The sequence below is a fragment of the Lolium perenne genome, chromosome 4 (assembly GCF_019359855.2).
Source record: "Lolium perenne isolate Kyuss_39 chromosome 4, Kyuss_2.0, whole genome shotgun sequence".
NCBI classification, from domain to species: Eukaryota; Viridiplantae; Streptophyta; class Magnoliopsida; order Poales; family Poaceae; genus Lolium; species Lolium perenne.
This window is the reverse complement of record NC_067247.2, coordinates 302,729,649-302,744,602: the sequence shown is the minus strand read 5'-3', so window position 1 is coordinate 302,744,602 and position 14,954 is coordinate 302,729,649. Positions and strand designations below refer to the sequence as shown.

Sequence of the window (14,954 nt, the reverse complement as noted above, 5' to 3'; positions counted from 1 at the left end):
ATGCAGTTTATAGCAAGATAGCGATAGTGAAATAACAGCAGCAGAGTAACAAAGACAGCAGTAGTGATTATAGTAAACACCAGGATTAAAAATACTGTAGGCACAGGGATGGATGACGGGCGTTGCATGGATGAGAGAAACTCATGTAACAATCAAAACAGGGCATTTGCAGATAATAATAAAACGGTGTCCAAGTACAAAGCAATCCATAGGCATGTGTTCCGTATATAGTCGTACGTGCTCGCAATGAGAAACTTGCACAACATCTTTTGTCCTTCCAGCCGGTGGCAGCCGGGCCTCTAGGGAATCTACTGGAAATTAAGGTACTCCTTTTAATAGAGTACCGGAGCAAAGCATTAACACTCCGTGAACACATGTGATCCTCACATCACCGCCTTCCCCTCCGGTTGTCCCGATTTCTGTCACTTCGGGGCCTCGGGTTTCGGACAGCGACATGTGTATACAACTTGCAGGTAAGATCATAAAACAATGCATATCATCATGAAACAATAACATGTTCAGATCTGAGATCATGGCACTCGGGCCCTAGTGACAAGCATTAAGCATAACAAGTTGCAACAATATCATCAAAGTACCAATTACGGACACTAGGCACTATGCCCTAACAATCTTATGCTATTACATGACCAATCTCATCCAATCCCTACCATCCCCTTCAGCCTACAGCGGGGGAATTACTCACACATGGATGGGGGAAACATTGCTGGTCGATGGAGAGGCGTCGGTGGTGATGATGGCGATGATCTCCTCCAATTCCCCGTCCCGGCGGAGTGCCAGAACGGAGTTTCTGGTCCCGGGACGGAGTTTTGCGACGGTGGCGGCGTACTGGATGGTTTCTGGCGACTTCGACTTTTTCCCTCACGTTTTTAGATCGAAACCTTTAAGTAGTCCAGAGGAGGGCGTCAGAGGGCAGCCGAGGGGGCCACACGCTAGGGCGGCGCGCCCCCCCTCCAGGCCGCGCCGGCCTAGCGTCTCGGGGCCCTGGGCCTCCCCCAGGCCTGCCCTTCTGGCTTCGTGATTCTTCTGGTAAAATAGGCCCTTTGATATAAATTCCGAGGATTGTCCCGAAAGTTGAATTTCTGCACAAAAACGAGACACCAGAGCAATTCTGCTGAAAACTGCGTTAGTCCGTGTTAGTTGTATCCAAAATACACAAATTAGAGGCAAAACAATAGCAAAAGTGTTCGGGAAAGTAGATACGTTTTGGACGTATCAGCTAGCATGATCAACGCCTTCCTCGTTGCACCGCGCCGTGCCCTACATCGTCCCCAAGCGTGAGGTGAAGGAGGAGCCGGAGTTTGCGACGCCGCTCGTCAATCTAAGGCGTGGTGGCAGCGGCAGCCGACAGCAGCAAAGGCGTGCCGGCAGCACCCTCCTCATCCCGAAGCCGGAGATGAAGGAAGAGCAGGACGACGAGGCAGCCAGGAAGGCGGCGTTGTTGGCGGCGTACGAGCGGCAGCAGTGTCTCATCGCCAGAAGGGACGACCCCCGAAGATTTCCCGGGCTTGCGAGGGGCGTGCCTGGCGTCACTGAACGACAAGGACGCCTAGAGGGGCGACCTCGAGGCGGTGATCGCCATGTCCATCCGCGACACCGGGAAGCCGCTCGTGGACCTCACCGACGACGGAGAGACTGGGCCAAGCAGAGTGGTGAAGGACGAGCTCGTCGACGAGCCCGACGAGCGCGTCAGGCAGGAGGTCGTCACCGATGACATGTACAACTCCCACCAGTACTACGCCGCCTCAGGCCGCCGCAAGTACTACTAGATTAGGGTTTATTTTAAATTTCATCGAATTTCGTTAGAATCTATCTAATATATAGCAAGTTCGAATGGATTCGCTCAAGTTTTAAATATCTGAAATTTTGTTTTGGGGACGAGGCTAGGGAGCGACGTCCCCCAAACGCGACACGAACGAAACACGTCCTCCAAACGCTCGATCCGACGTTGTTTGGGGACGCTTTGGGGGACATGGCTGGAGATGCTCTTATTCCAGGCTTTCAAATCTGCCTCGAGTCCGTTATGTCGAACTTGTTTTTTTATTTTAATTGACATCCAACTGCACGATACAACAATGAATTTCGCAGCAAATAAAATACTGGGCAACAACAAACATACGCTCAAAACAAAATGAAGGCAGAGACCGATCAACTAAACAAAGGTGACCCGCAACCGTTGCGCGTGTCGGGCGAGCTGACAAGGATAAGGATTTCTCTCGAAAAACCCTATCCACAACCACGGGCAATCCGTTGCACCGGAGCCCAGTGAGGACTCGGTCTCAACACCACCAATCTCGCCCCGTGAGGGCCGTCAGGAAGCCTCCATCATCGTCTCACCGTGATTACCATCATGAGGCCTGCAAGGTAGAGGGGAAAAGTATAGCTTGAATCGTGGCAACAGTACCGCGGCCGCGCGGAGGGAACTACCCCTGATGTCTACGCACGCTTCTATTCTTGTAGACAGTGTTGGGCCTCCAAGTGCAGAGGTTTGTAGAACATCAGCAAGTTTTCCTTAAGTTATTTCAGCATAGCGTATCACCCGCAGACTGACGGACAGACCGAGAGAGTCAACCAGATACTTGAAGATATGTTAAGAGCCTGCGTGCTAGAGTATGGATCTAAGTGGGAAGACTGCCTGCCTTACGCAGAATTCTTGTACAACAACAGTTATCAGGCCAGCTTGCAAATGGCCCCCTTTGAAGCCCTGTACGGAAGAAAGTGTCGTACCCCGCTGAACTAGTCAGAAGTCGGAGATAGTCAAATCTTCGGCCCAGATATTCTCCGAGAAGCTGAAGAGAAGGTTCACAAGATCCGTGAATACCTCAAGACCGCCCAACCAAGACAGAAGAGTTATGCCGACAAGAGACGCCGAAAAATGACCTTCGATATCGGAGATTTCGTGTATCTCAAAGTCTCACCCCTCAAAGGAATGCAGAGATTCCAACTCAGAGGAAAGCTTGCCCCCAGATATGTCGGACCCTTCAAAGTTCCAAGTCGCCGAGGAGAAGTATCATATCAGCTTGAACTACCAGAAGAAATGTCCGCTGTGCATAATGTGTTTCACATATCACTACTTCGGAAGTGCTTAGAAGTGCCGGAGAAGACAGAGGTGTTCAAGAACATCGATCACAGATCAGTGGATATCAACAAGGACTTGACTTATCGCGAAGTACCTGTTCGTATCCTGGAAGAAGCTTTCAGAACCACCCGCACCAGAAGTATCAAGTTTCTAAAGATTCAATGGAGTAATCATACCGAACAAGCCACTTGGGAGCGAGAAGAAGATATGAAGAAAGAATTCCCAGATCTCTTTAGTACCTAGTTTTCTTTAAGATCTCGGGACGAGATCTTTTCTAAGGGGAAAGGGTTTGTAACATCCCAAATTTCAAAGTAAGGAGAAATGTGGTTTCCAAATTTCAGATTTTAGACCTAACAAAAGCTTTTATTTGCATATAGTGCTATGCATAGTAATTGTGCATTATTGTGTGAATTTGCCATGAAGAGTGTTTGTGTGCTTATACCTAATACTAAAACCCTTCCCTTTATCCTTTGAAGATCACAAAGAAGAACAAAGAAGAAAAAAAGAAAAAGAAAATAGAAAAGTGCAAAAACCCTCACATATGGCTATGGCCATTTTTGAAAAACTTTAACCTAGTCCAATTTGGCTTGTGCCATTGGTTGGAAAATGTTACTAAACACTTAATAACACTTTTGGAATCAAAGAAACTCAAATCAAATCAAATTTGAATTCAAATTGAGCTCACATACAATAATGGTCAAATCTGCCAATTATAACCTGATACCTACTTTGAGCCTCTGTATTAAAGGATTTTCAAACCAAACAATTCCAACTCTTTGCTCCTCATCCAAGACCTCATCAAGGTGAACAACTTTAGTCAAAACTACCCCTGCAAATTCTTGCTGGATTCAAAGTTATGCTCAAGCAAAGTTGGAACTTCAAAGCAGATTCAAGATTGTGCCACTTTTGAAATTTCACAAACCAACTCCATTTTGCACCCCACCACCACCATTATGCTCGAAACATTATTCAAATCAACTCCACCAAAATTCATTTCAAAATTTGAAAGTTTGCTTCATGCCGTCCCAATATGACCCACCGGAGATCCCATTCTGGTTGGTCCCCTTGTTGGTGGGGCTGTGACTGTTATATATATTTACTGTTCACTTCACCTTTTCATCCAATCAAATTTCGTTATGTAACCCTTTTGCCCTCTAGATGATAGTAGATTTCTTTACTACTCTTCACTCCTGCCATTTTGCAGTGCAGTTCTGTGACATGGTGTATTAAAGGAATGATGACACGTATGGCTAGGTTTTCTAGACATAGACACGTCAGGATACGATTCACAACTTTTTCTCTCGCCTCAAGCATTTGAGCACTGGTTACTTACATGAACAGTGCACTTTTTCTTTTGGATTTTTTTAAAAATTCATACTATTTTCAAAAGAATCTTATGGTAATTTTTCGCAGTAGATCATCGGTAATCCTAATAATATGCCGCGTGAACAATATTTTAAAACTCAGTTTCTAATTTCTCACAGTAGATCGTCGGTTGAAATAGTTAGCTTTCGTAATAATTTGTCACGTTAACAATATAGTTAGTTATTTTTTTGCCAGGCGGTTACTATCTATAATTTCCTCAAAACAATTCTCGATGCAATCCTTAAATGTCAACGGTAATTTTTCGGTGTCAGCTACGAAATAGGTCATTGATTACCTAGTATTTAATTATTTGAGGGCGCATATTCTAGCGACGATAATTTCTCAACAGTGCAACAATGTGGTACTTTCAACCTCAAGTTTACTTACGGCAGTAATTTTTTCGCGAGGTGGCAAGTACCTATAATTTTGTAGGAAGCAATTTTTCAGTAGACATCTTGAACACGCCGTTAACTACCTACTATTAATTATTTAAGGTCACATATTTCTCTACCGGTCATTTTTAAACGACGCACAAGGGTAGTAATTATTACACGAATCTTCAACCTCAACCGTTGTTCTGGATAGTAATTACCCGCCGATATTTATTTAGTAGTGCATAATTCTTCAAAGATGATTTTTAAAAAATCCAACATCCGCCACCACTTTTACTCGGGGAAAATAATGTTGTTTTCTTCTATGGTAACATCGAAAAAAATATACTTACTCCACCATCCATCACATTTTCACATGGAATGACCTTCTTCTATGGTAACTTTACAAAGATTGATTTGGTCTATCACCCGTTGCCTCTGTCGGTCAGAGAAATACTACCATTTCCTTTTGTGGAAACACGGAAAACTAAAGCACTCCACCATCCACTGCCTATTTCAACACTTTCGCGGTATTTTAGCAATTCAGATATTGTTTTATTTCTACAATATTTTAACCAACGATCTATAAACAAAAGCACTCCACCATCCGCCACCTATTTCACTGGCACTTCCAAGGTACTTCAGCAGCCCAGATATTGTATTATTTCCACAAAATTGTAACCAACGATCTTGCTTCCGCGGTACTCCAGCAACCCAAATATTATATTATTTTCACAAAATTGTAACCAACAATCTTCATACCAAGGACGCGGTTAAGTTTTAGATGTTTCTTCAGCTGTTTTTGAAAAGGAATCCCGCACTCTTAAGCCTGAAAATGTTGTTTTTTAAAAATAATGCCGCACCGTAGACAACACGGGCGCGGCGTGCGCCGCGCCGCAAACTTCCTAGTAACTATCAAAGCCATCATCCTTCGCATCATCCCAGCCATCCCATGAGTCATTGCTCTGGCTTGGTTTTGCAGGCTCGGCTTTCTTGTCTTGTTCATCCCAAGATGGAATTCTGATTCTCCGATGATCTATCTTGAGGAGAATTCCAGTTGTTTCCGCGGTTACTGGTCTCATGCTCATACGGCTCACTGCTTTTCTGCGTCCTTTGTTGTTGCCAATCGTCCCCCCAACGACCACCCACACCTCCTTCCTTAGCATACTCCTCCACCTTCTACGAGGCCAATGCCATCACTCATTTCATAATCCCCCAGGTTCTGCTTCCAATCTCTGCAGTTTTATTCGTAACAACATTCACATTTTCATTCAACTTCTGATCGTAGCTCCCTTCGCTCATCTACATTCTATATAAGCACCATTTCTCAACACAAATAACAATACAACTAAGGATAAAACATTTCGACAAACGATATAAATTTAGTATTAATATTTGTTCCCATTGAGAAATGCATGTGTCAAGGTATGCTCAATCAAGGAAGTGTGAAGTATGAACTATGAAAAGAAATTTTGTTCAACTTCAGGTGCAATACAAATAATTATGATAATAGATTAATTTCTCGAGTTAAGACTGCTCCAAAGAGACCATACCTCAGTATCATAACAATATTCAGGTGAGTTTGGTGAAATGTATCTTTTATCTCTAAACTAGTACAAATGCCCGTGCGTTGCTACGGGACCTCAATTTTTATTTTTCAGTGCACATATATAATTCACAACTCACTATGAAAATTCAAACAAATCATAGATATCAGAATATACTACAACATAATAATATTGAACGCAATAAACAAGACAATATTGTTGTGCGCATCTGCGTGGTCAAGTTCTAGGTCTTCTTATTACTCTTCCGATGTAAATCTCACACAATGTTATGGGTCGTCATAACTGTAAACTCAACAATCTCTCATTTTAGATATATTATTGTCTCACAAATTAACTGTAAACTCAACAATCTCTTCTGCAGTAAACACAACAATCTCTCCATCCCCGCTGCTGAGGCGAAAAACATCCCATCCCCATCCCTAGCCTCCTTGTCGTCGCCACTACAATCGCGTCCTCCCCTGCCTCTTTGTCGCATCATCCATTTCCTTGTGGCGGCCACACAACCCTGCAGAAAGCGCAAACGGGGCTAGAGGCGTGGACCTCATCTCCATCGGATTCACTTCCTCAGCAACCAAACGCGCGCCTCCGGTCTCCTCCCGTAGGAAGCCCCGCTCCGGCGTATTGGTCATGTCACGAGACTCCTCAAGGAGCCAGCCAGGGAGCATGGGCGGTGGTGCCACGGGGAAGAAACCGGGGCTGTCGGAGAGCGCCTCCTTCCCACCTAGAGGGACAGCTGAGAAGGCTATCGCGGACTCACGGTGGCGGGGGCTTCCAAAGAAAGCTAAGCCTTAGGGGAACGGTTTGGGTGCCTGCTGTTCGTAGATCCATGGTATGCTAGCTGTCAAAAGTCTATAGGTTTTTAGATGCAATGTTGTAATCTTGGTTTCTTTTTTTCTCACTTAGACTGAAGCTTGAATTAGTGGACTCAACTCTGAATGATACTTCTTCTAATAAGTTCAATAGTAAAATTGACTACATCAACAAGGAATGCATGCCAGTTGGTGAGAGATTCAGTTTTAGTAACGGGTTCAGTTAAGAGATCGAACTATTTTGATTATCAATTTTAGACAATATGTTTGGAGTTGAAACTGGGCTGCTACATCCATAATCTCTATTGGGCATCAAAATATAATTTGTAGAACATGTTCCAAGCTTTCATATATTATCTAATTTAGACAAATTTGAGACAAAACATGTTTCAAGCTATCCATAAGAGTATCTAATTTAAACAAATCTGAGACAAGATGTCTCAAACTATGTTACAGAAAATGGGGCACCATCTTTTATCCGCTTTCCATGCTTGCACTTTGATTTTGCAACACTGCTAGAATTGTATCCATATAAGCACAAGGGGACTTGACTTAGTTTTTGCAGGAAGCATCAGCACAGAAAAGCCAGGGAGAGACCATTTGTATTTACCAGAAAGTCACAACATATATCCAAGGTGACTATATGCCTTATAATATTTTTGTCCTCTATATAGATACTATTTTCATAATACATACAACATATAAAATAGCATACAGACCATTTCAATTGTTAAGTTGCACATTTTTGTGCACAGTTGTCTTGGGTGTCCTTCACGTGCTCTTCATTTCTAGCGATGCACCCATGCATATCATCCATCATGCGGGTCTGCGAGGAGTAATCTTCCACAACCACCGCTAAAGGAAAAGAACAAGGAGCACAAGCGAACATCAATGAACAACAAAAATTAATACTGGCAAGTTTCCATAGTTCATAATTCTTTGTAAAAAAATATTGCTTTCCTTTCTTCACTATTGAGCTCCGTCATCAGAATTGTATTCTCATCTGCAAGCTCATAATCAAAATCGCAATCCAAGAAGAAAGGTTCTAGTGCGAATGATGATAATGTCAACCCATATAATGCTTATGAAATGAGTCTGGATGGTCAGCGACAGAAGAATGGTTCGACCGCCCTTTCATCAAAGCATAGAAGCAAGAACATATGTTAAAGGAGCATATGTACGTCTATTTTAATGTTGTTAGTCCGTCAATCTAAAATAATAAACATATGTTTGACAACCAACACTATAGAAGCTTAGTTATAATTTCTGTGCTTACAGACCAAGGAACAATAACAAATCGAAGAACGCTATAGTTAAATTAACATGTAGTACCAAAAAGGAACCATTGTAAAATACATTCAGCGCTAAATAACAAATCGAAGAAGGCATATGGCAAACAAACTTGATGAATCTAACAGACGAATCAGGAATAATAAAACAACCAGCAACATATTCCAACCCAACACATCCCTGATCAATCCCCAAAAGGACATACATGCAGAGAGTCTACATGATAGAAATTGTCCAAGTTTTCTTAGTACTTACAGTTGGTCCATTTTCAAGATGTTCTTCGGCAAATTTATAGGCCTGCTTCACTTCTTTGAAAATACATCCCATCAACTTGCAGCAAAGACATTAAGCGCAGTGATTTCCATTAGAAAGAACGACTTGCATACATCTATAAAAATAACCAGCACACGAATCTGAAGGAAACATGATAAAACCATATAGCTCAGTGTATGAACTGTGTAAAGGCTGAAAGAAATGTGTAAATGCTGAAGCTCAAACGCAATCTACAGTATCAGATTTGAACATCACAATCTTACTGGACAAAATAAATGTGGGAAAATTAGATTTCCGTGTGCTTTACTCTACAACAATATATCTTAAATAAAAATCAGATTAACAACATTACTAAACAGGAATAGGAAACACAATCGCTCCATGCTTAACTACATCACAGGAATCACCATTGATCGAACCAACCTTAATTAGTACTTTAAGAAATAGAATCCCGCGTCCACTTGATCGATCATGCCATGAGTTTCCTCATTGATGGAATAATCCAAATGCACTGGAAAAAAGGAAGATGTTGATGATCTGTAGGCACGAGAGCAAATTATTTAGTGATCTCTAAGAAGGCGGCAAATTACATAAAGCAGACAAGTCTATAATTCTGCAGCACTACACAATAAAATACCGAGTACGATTTCCATATAAAAAATGTCTGACGTGCACCCAGTAGGTCAAGGGACCTGCTTTGGCTTGACAGAAATGGCAAAAAGAATGGCTCGGTGGACTTGATTTGGCTCGAGAAAAGTTTTTTTTGTCAGTGGTTAGCCAATAAGTGAACCACACTTCAACTGCACTATGGAAATGGATATGCACTCTACCATGGAACACATATTAATGTCCGGTCATGTACAGGGTTACCGTTGGTCTAAATCAAATTGACATTAGCAAGTGAGAAAGCATATCTTTCTTCAGTACCTACCTTAATGTAGGAACAGGACATCATACTCGGAAAATGTCCGACAAGCACACTCAGGCTATCAATGTCTAGGCTGTAAATAAGATAAAACTATCATATGTCAGTTATACTTGAATAGGAATAAGAGATGATTCTACCGAATTACAAACTATAACATGAGTTTGCGACATGCATGCAAAGCCCATCTGCTACTCCAACCACCATATGCTACTAATAGTAAGGACTAAGGACGAAGTATTCGCATTCACTCTAGCATTTTTTAGAGTATATCATACTAAAAACACAGCTCTTTCAATCCATTGCTTTCCAGAAGGCGTATTTTTGTAATTAGCTAGGTTTTAGCACAAGTACATTTCTGAATTTTTCCATCACACATAGCCAACTATAAATGACATCTTATCTCAACAAGCGTTATGCAATTTGAGGCTGAAAGCTTCTGTCGCGAATGCAACACACTAAGAGTCTATGAAAGTAAAATGCTCTTAGTGTGTAAACCTTGTCGCATACTCGTAAGCAAGAACATGGGTGCACCTTACAACACAGCAAGACTGTATGACATTGTCATGCTTGAGTCTGAAAAAACCAACACCTGCAAAAGAGAGATTATGTGAGAACAAAATAGGGTCTGAACCTACGCAAGGGAATCTTGGTCAGGATGTTTGCTAGAGTCGGGCACCTGTAGTCCGAGATAGAACCCTCCTTTCCCAGTTACAGAGCACCGATGTCGATCATGGCCACGAATAGCACGGAGTCGTTCTGCGGAGCTTCGTTGGCACGATCCGAGCGGCCTATCGTCGTCCTCCGCGCAGCTGGGAGGACTGGAGCCCATGCGCTGTGAGAGAAGGACTCCGGGGCGACCCGGCAGCTGCTCTTGCTCGCGATCTGGGAAGGGCATCGGGCCTCCATGTCACTGAGACATGATGTGGAAGAAGAACAACCGAGAGGGAGATGGTGACGGCCGGATCCGTGCGGGGGAGGATGGATCCGTGTGGTGGAGGTTGTGAGGCCGCCACTGCCCTCTTCGGGTTCCTCTCTCCCTCACCTAACTCCGGCCTTTCTTCCACCTGGGAGATGAGATGGGTGAGGCTGGTGAGGTGGGGATGGGGTGCCACGGGATAGATGTGATTCGCGCTGGTGGTTAGGAGGATGAGACAGACGGATGGAGGCGTTGTACCTGCGCGCCGCGACGAGCAGACTGGGGAGAGGTCGATCTGGACCGTCGGAGCTCGTCAGAGCTCGTCGGCGCCCAGGTTCGGGATGCAGTGGATGACGACTCCCTCTGAGAGCACGCGGCGACACAGCCCCACTCCAGGCTCGGCAGTTTAGGGGTCTTCCCTCCGGATCGCGTTGTCCCCTGGGGCGGCGTCCCTCCGGATCTCGTCGTAGTTTGGGGCGGCGTCCGTCTAGTGGTCGGCTGGAGCGGGTGGAGTGGATGCGGAGGATTGGTGTTGGGCTTGGCCCAGTTTGGCGCTTGCGGGACGACGGAGGCTAGGTCGGACGACGAAACGTATTGTGGATGGCAGAATAAGGAACCACTTCAGTCTTTTTAAGTAGTAGAGATAGTAAACCCCCACTACCTGATTTTCCTGCTTTGTGGTGAAGCCACGTCACCCTTTATTCTTCCACCCGTGCGGTTGGACAACACGTCGTCGTGGGTTCCTGCCCGTTCATCTATTTCGTTTCCGACCAAACCAAATCGCGGCACATGCAGCCCATCACTCCAGACTATATGCAACCCCTTACTCCTTTTTGCAACGATAGGTAGCCCATTACTCTGTACGCTGGCCAAATCTTTTTTCCAACGATACCTAGCCCATTACAAAATCCTGAAATTGGCCCGTCACTGTTTTTCTTCTACATTGACGCTATAGCCACCGAGCGACCATATACCGCAGTTGACGCTTCTCCTTCTCCATGAAGGAACCTTGCGATTCGAAAAGTCCATGGCCGCCCATCTCCGATTGTAACGCATGTCCTCTCCTTTCCCGCACCACCTCCTCATTAATCCATAGTATGAAGACCGCCACTTTTCTTCTTCCCATCATATCGTATAAATCGAGTCTCCACCAGAGACCAGACCACCACGAATCCACGATGACCATGAACCTTCTGCAGCTTGAAGAACGCCGGCTGCAATTTTATGAGAAAACGTACGTGCGAGAGTAGTACCAGCCTACCAGGAGGGGGGGAGTGCGTAGTGTTTCTTGGAAGATCTCGACAGCCGCAGATATGTGCAGTCGTAAGTAATTCCACATCTGTATCCTCTGCTACGCATCCATCCTGTCGTTAATGGGATTTACTCTATCACTTTTGGAATTTTCTTAACCTAGAAGTTGATTTGATTTCAGTCGTTTATGTGAACTATCCCGAACGTACATGTAGATGCTGCCTATTTTCTATACGTACCGCGTTCCCATGCCTCTCTTGCCTCTATATTTTTCCTGTCATTGCCTGCTCAGGCATCTTTCAAGTAAGTGGCTCTTTATTTTTGTTCTTGATTACCGAATGATCCTTGGCTGCACATGTATATTTCTTATAGATTTCCACTAACCTTGGATATTTATTAATATTCGGAGAAGAAAACTCCTCGCAGGCAGAAAATGGATGCATTTCCAGGATTGGGGATGATTACACTTGAGAAGCAAGGCAGCTGCACATGAATATTTCTTATAGATTTCCGCGAACCTTGGATCTTTATTAATAATCTGAGAAGAAAACTTCCTGCAGGGAGAAAATGGATGCATTTCCACAATTGGGGCTAATTACACTTGAAGAAGCAAGGCATGAAAACGAGTAATTGGTATGCACTTGCTTGATATGGCTATCTTTTCCGTGGTAAGCAAGGTCAATCATACTATCAAATTTTACAAATTAGTATTTGAAGCAAATTGTTTTGGCAAATTGCACATATTGGTTTCAGGTTTTTTATGTCGAGAAACACCAGCGAGCCGATTTTCATGACGAAGATAACTGAACATCGTCTTCATCTTATTATCAGTTATTCTCTCCAGAAAAAGATTACACTGAACATGAAACATCGAGTGGATGAGAATCCTCTTCCAGCAAGTGTACCCAACGACACCTGAATGACCAAGAATCCCTTTCTTTGTATTATGCATTGTCTCAATCATCAATGCCATGTTAGTCACATGTAAAAGCAGGCCATGTTAGATTATGATCGATGAAGTCTATGGATTTTCTATATGTATTTGCTCTATGAGGCTATGATACTGGAGTATTTGGTTTCGTGTCCCACTGTAAAAGTACATCTCTAAGAAAACAAAGCCACGAAGCCAGAATACTTAACTATGTAGGTGTTCCTTTTTAATATTATTTTGCTTAAATAGTTATGGGGATCTACATAGTATTACCAACAAATTTATGCCGAACTAAGATATCTTTTAACGTGAGAGATTTTTTTAGGTAATCGTTAATCTTAGATGGAACATGTTATGATTTGTATTGCTGTAAATGTATTGTGAATGGTTCACTTCATTTTATAACTATTGTTCTATAGTTTTTTCACCTTATACACACCTTTTCGGTAACACTTCTTTACAAATGGCCCGCTGCAACGCGCGGGGTATCGTCTAGTTATTACAACAAGTTTAGCCATGATACTAGATGAGCAGAGTGAACAAAGAGCAATCCAAGTTCCATGATCAATTAGACTAGGCACCTTTGCATACTACAAATCAGGAAAAGCAGTCAAGATAAATTAGACAAGGTAAATTTTACTCTTGTATATTATGAAGCAATCAAGGTACCTTTTACTGGATCTCTTTCGTGCCAACTTGAACAACACTAGCAGCAGATTGGGTAGCAGATGATGCAACTAGCGAAATCCGCCCTAATCCCTGAAAAGGTAAAATGGTAAAGAACATTCATGAGATAAAACTGAAACTGAGAAAAGGTTGAATTCTGACACGACTTCATGTAATTAGCTATGCACATGACTCAAGCATGACACCTCAAGCTTGGCGCAAAACACAAAATATAAGCCTGGAGTAACCAATGATGATCTCAGACGTACTCTGCTGGTTTACAGCAATTGCCATATTAAGTCTACATGAGATGTGTTCAATTATAAGGATCAGGTTCAAAAGGTGATCCTCATACCTATGTCAATATGAATAGTTTATTTCTAAGATTAAGGTAGGAAGGACGTTTTAACCACATATGCTTCACAATATCCATGGCACAAAATAATCAAGATGTGCGTCTCATAACTATTATAGGAACAGTATGGCGATGATAATAAATAGTGGTTACAACATTGTCATTCATCCCCTACAAAATTTAGCTAACAGATCACCATTTGCAGATCTAAAGATACCAACTTAATGATGTAGCAGATTTCCCCTTTCCAAAACCAGTTAACATTATGCTTACCATACTATTGCTACTATTTTTTTGATAAAGGTCGCTTCGTTACTCAAAAGTTTTAAGCATTACACCCAGCCTCTGAATAACTAAGATTCACACAGCCGTTCGAGTATCAAGTTTGAAACGAAACAGAATTATAAAGAAGACAAAGAGAGCCAACTAGACTATGCTTCATTGGCTTCAATCCGTCGATTATGCAGCCACCCTTGTTGGGAAATAAACTCCTTGACCGTATTCTCCAACCGTATAGACACCTCCACAAAGAGGTCGTAGTCCTCCAGTCGTTGAAGTGGCGACCATGACCAGAGCAAAGTCATAGAGCGGTATACAACCTGCAAGAGAGAATTTTTTATCATTAAAACATTGTCATTTCTACATAGCCAAAGCGACTATAAGAAGGCAATCGCATCCACTCTAATAAGCGTTTATACCTAGATTCCACCCCATTTAGCCAATTGCCAAAAATATTTGCAATGCTGCGAGGTGGGTATAAGGTAGACCCTGTCTGAATGATTGACCATATAGACCTAGCAACCTGACAGTTGAAGAATAGATGTTTTGTTGTCTCTTGTTCATGACAGAAAACACATTTCGTACAACCCTGCCAGTTGGGTTTTGCAAGGTTATCTTTAGTTAGAATCACACCCCGGCAAAGATACCATGCAAAGACTTTCGTTTTGAGCGGTATTTTCATTTTTCAGATTTATTTATTATTGAAAATCGGTTGACTGGGTATAATTAACGCTTTGTACATGGAGCTGACCGAGAATATACCATTCTTGGTAAGGCTCCAACGGAATTCATCGGCTCCATGAACCAACTGGATTGAAGCTAACCTCTGTAGCAATTCATTCCAAGTAGCCAATC

The 14,954-nt window shown here is 42.9% G+C and overlaps 1 long non-coding RNA gene and 1 pseudogene across 1 annotated transcript; both read right to left on the bottom strand.

Moving 5' to 3' along the window:
* Nucleotides 1–5,738: 5,738 nt before the first annotated feature.
* Nucleotides 5,739–14,534, bottom strand: LOC127347776 (uncharacterized; annotated as a pseudogene).
* LOC127295970 (uncharacterized) lies at nt 8,159–9,813 on the bottom strand. Its single transcript, XR_007848194.1, has 3 exons — nt 9,197–9,813; nt 8,756–8,913; nt 8,159–8,341 (listed from the first exon to the last, which is right to left on the bottom strand). It is a non-coding gene; the product is annotated as an uncharacterized lncRNA (long non-coding RNA).
* Nucleotides 14,535–14,954: the final 420 nt, after the last annotated feature.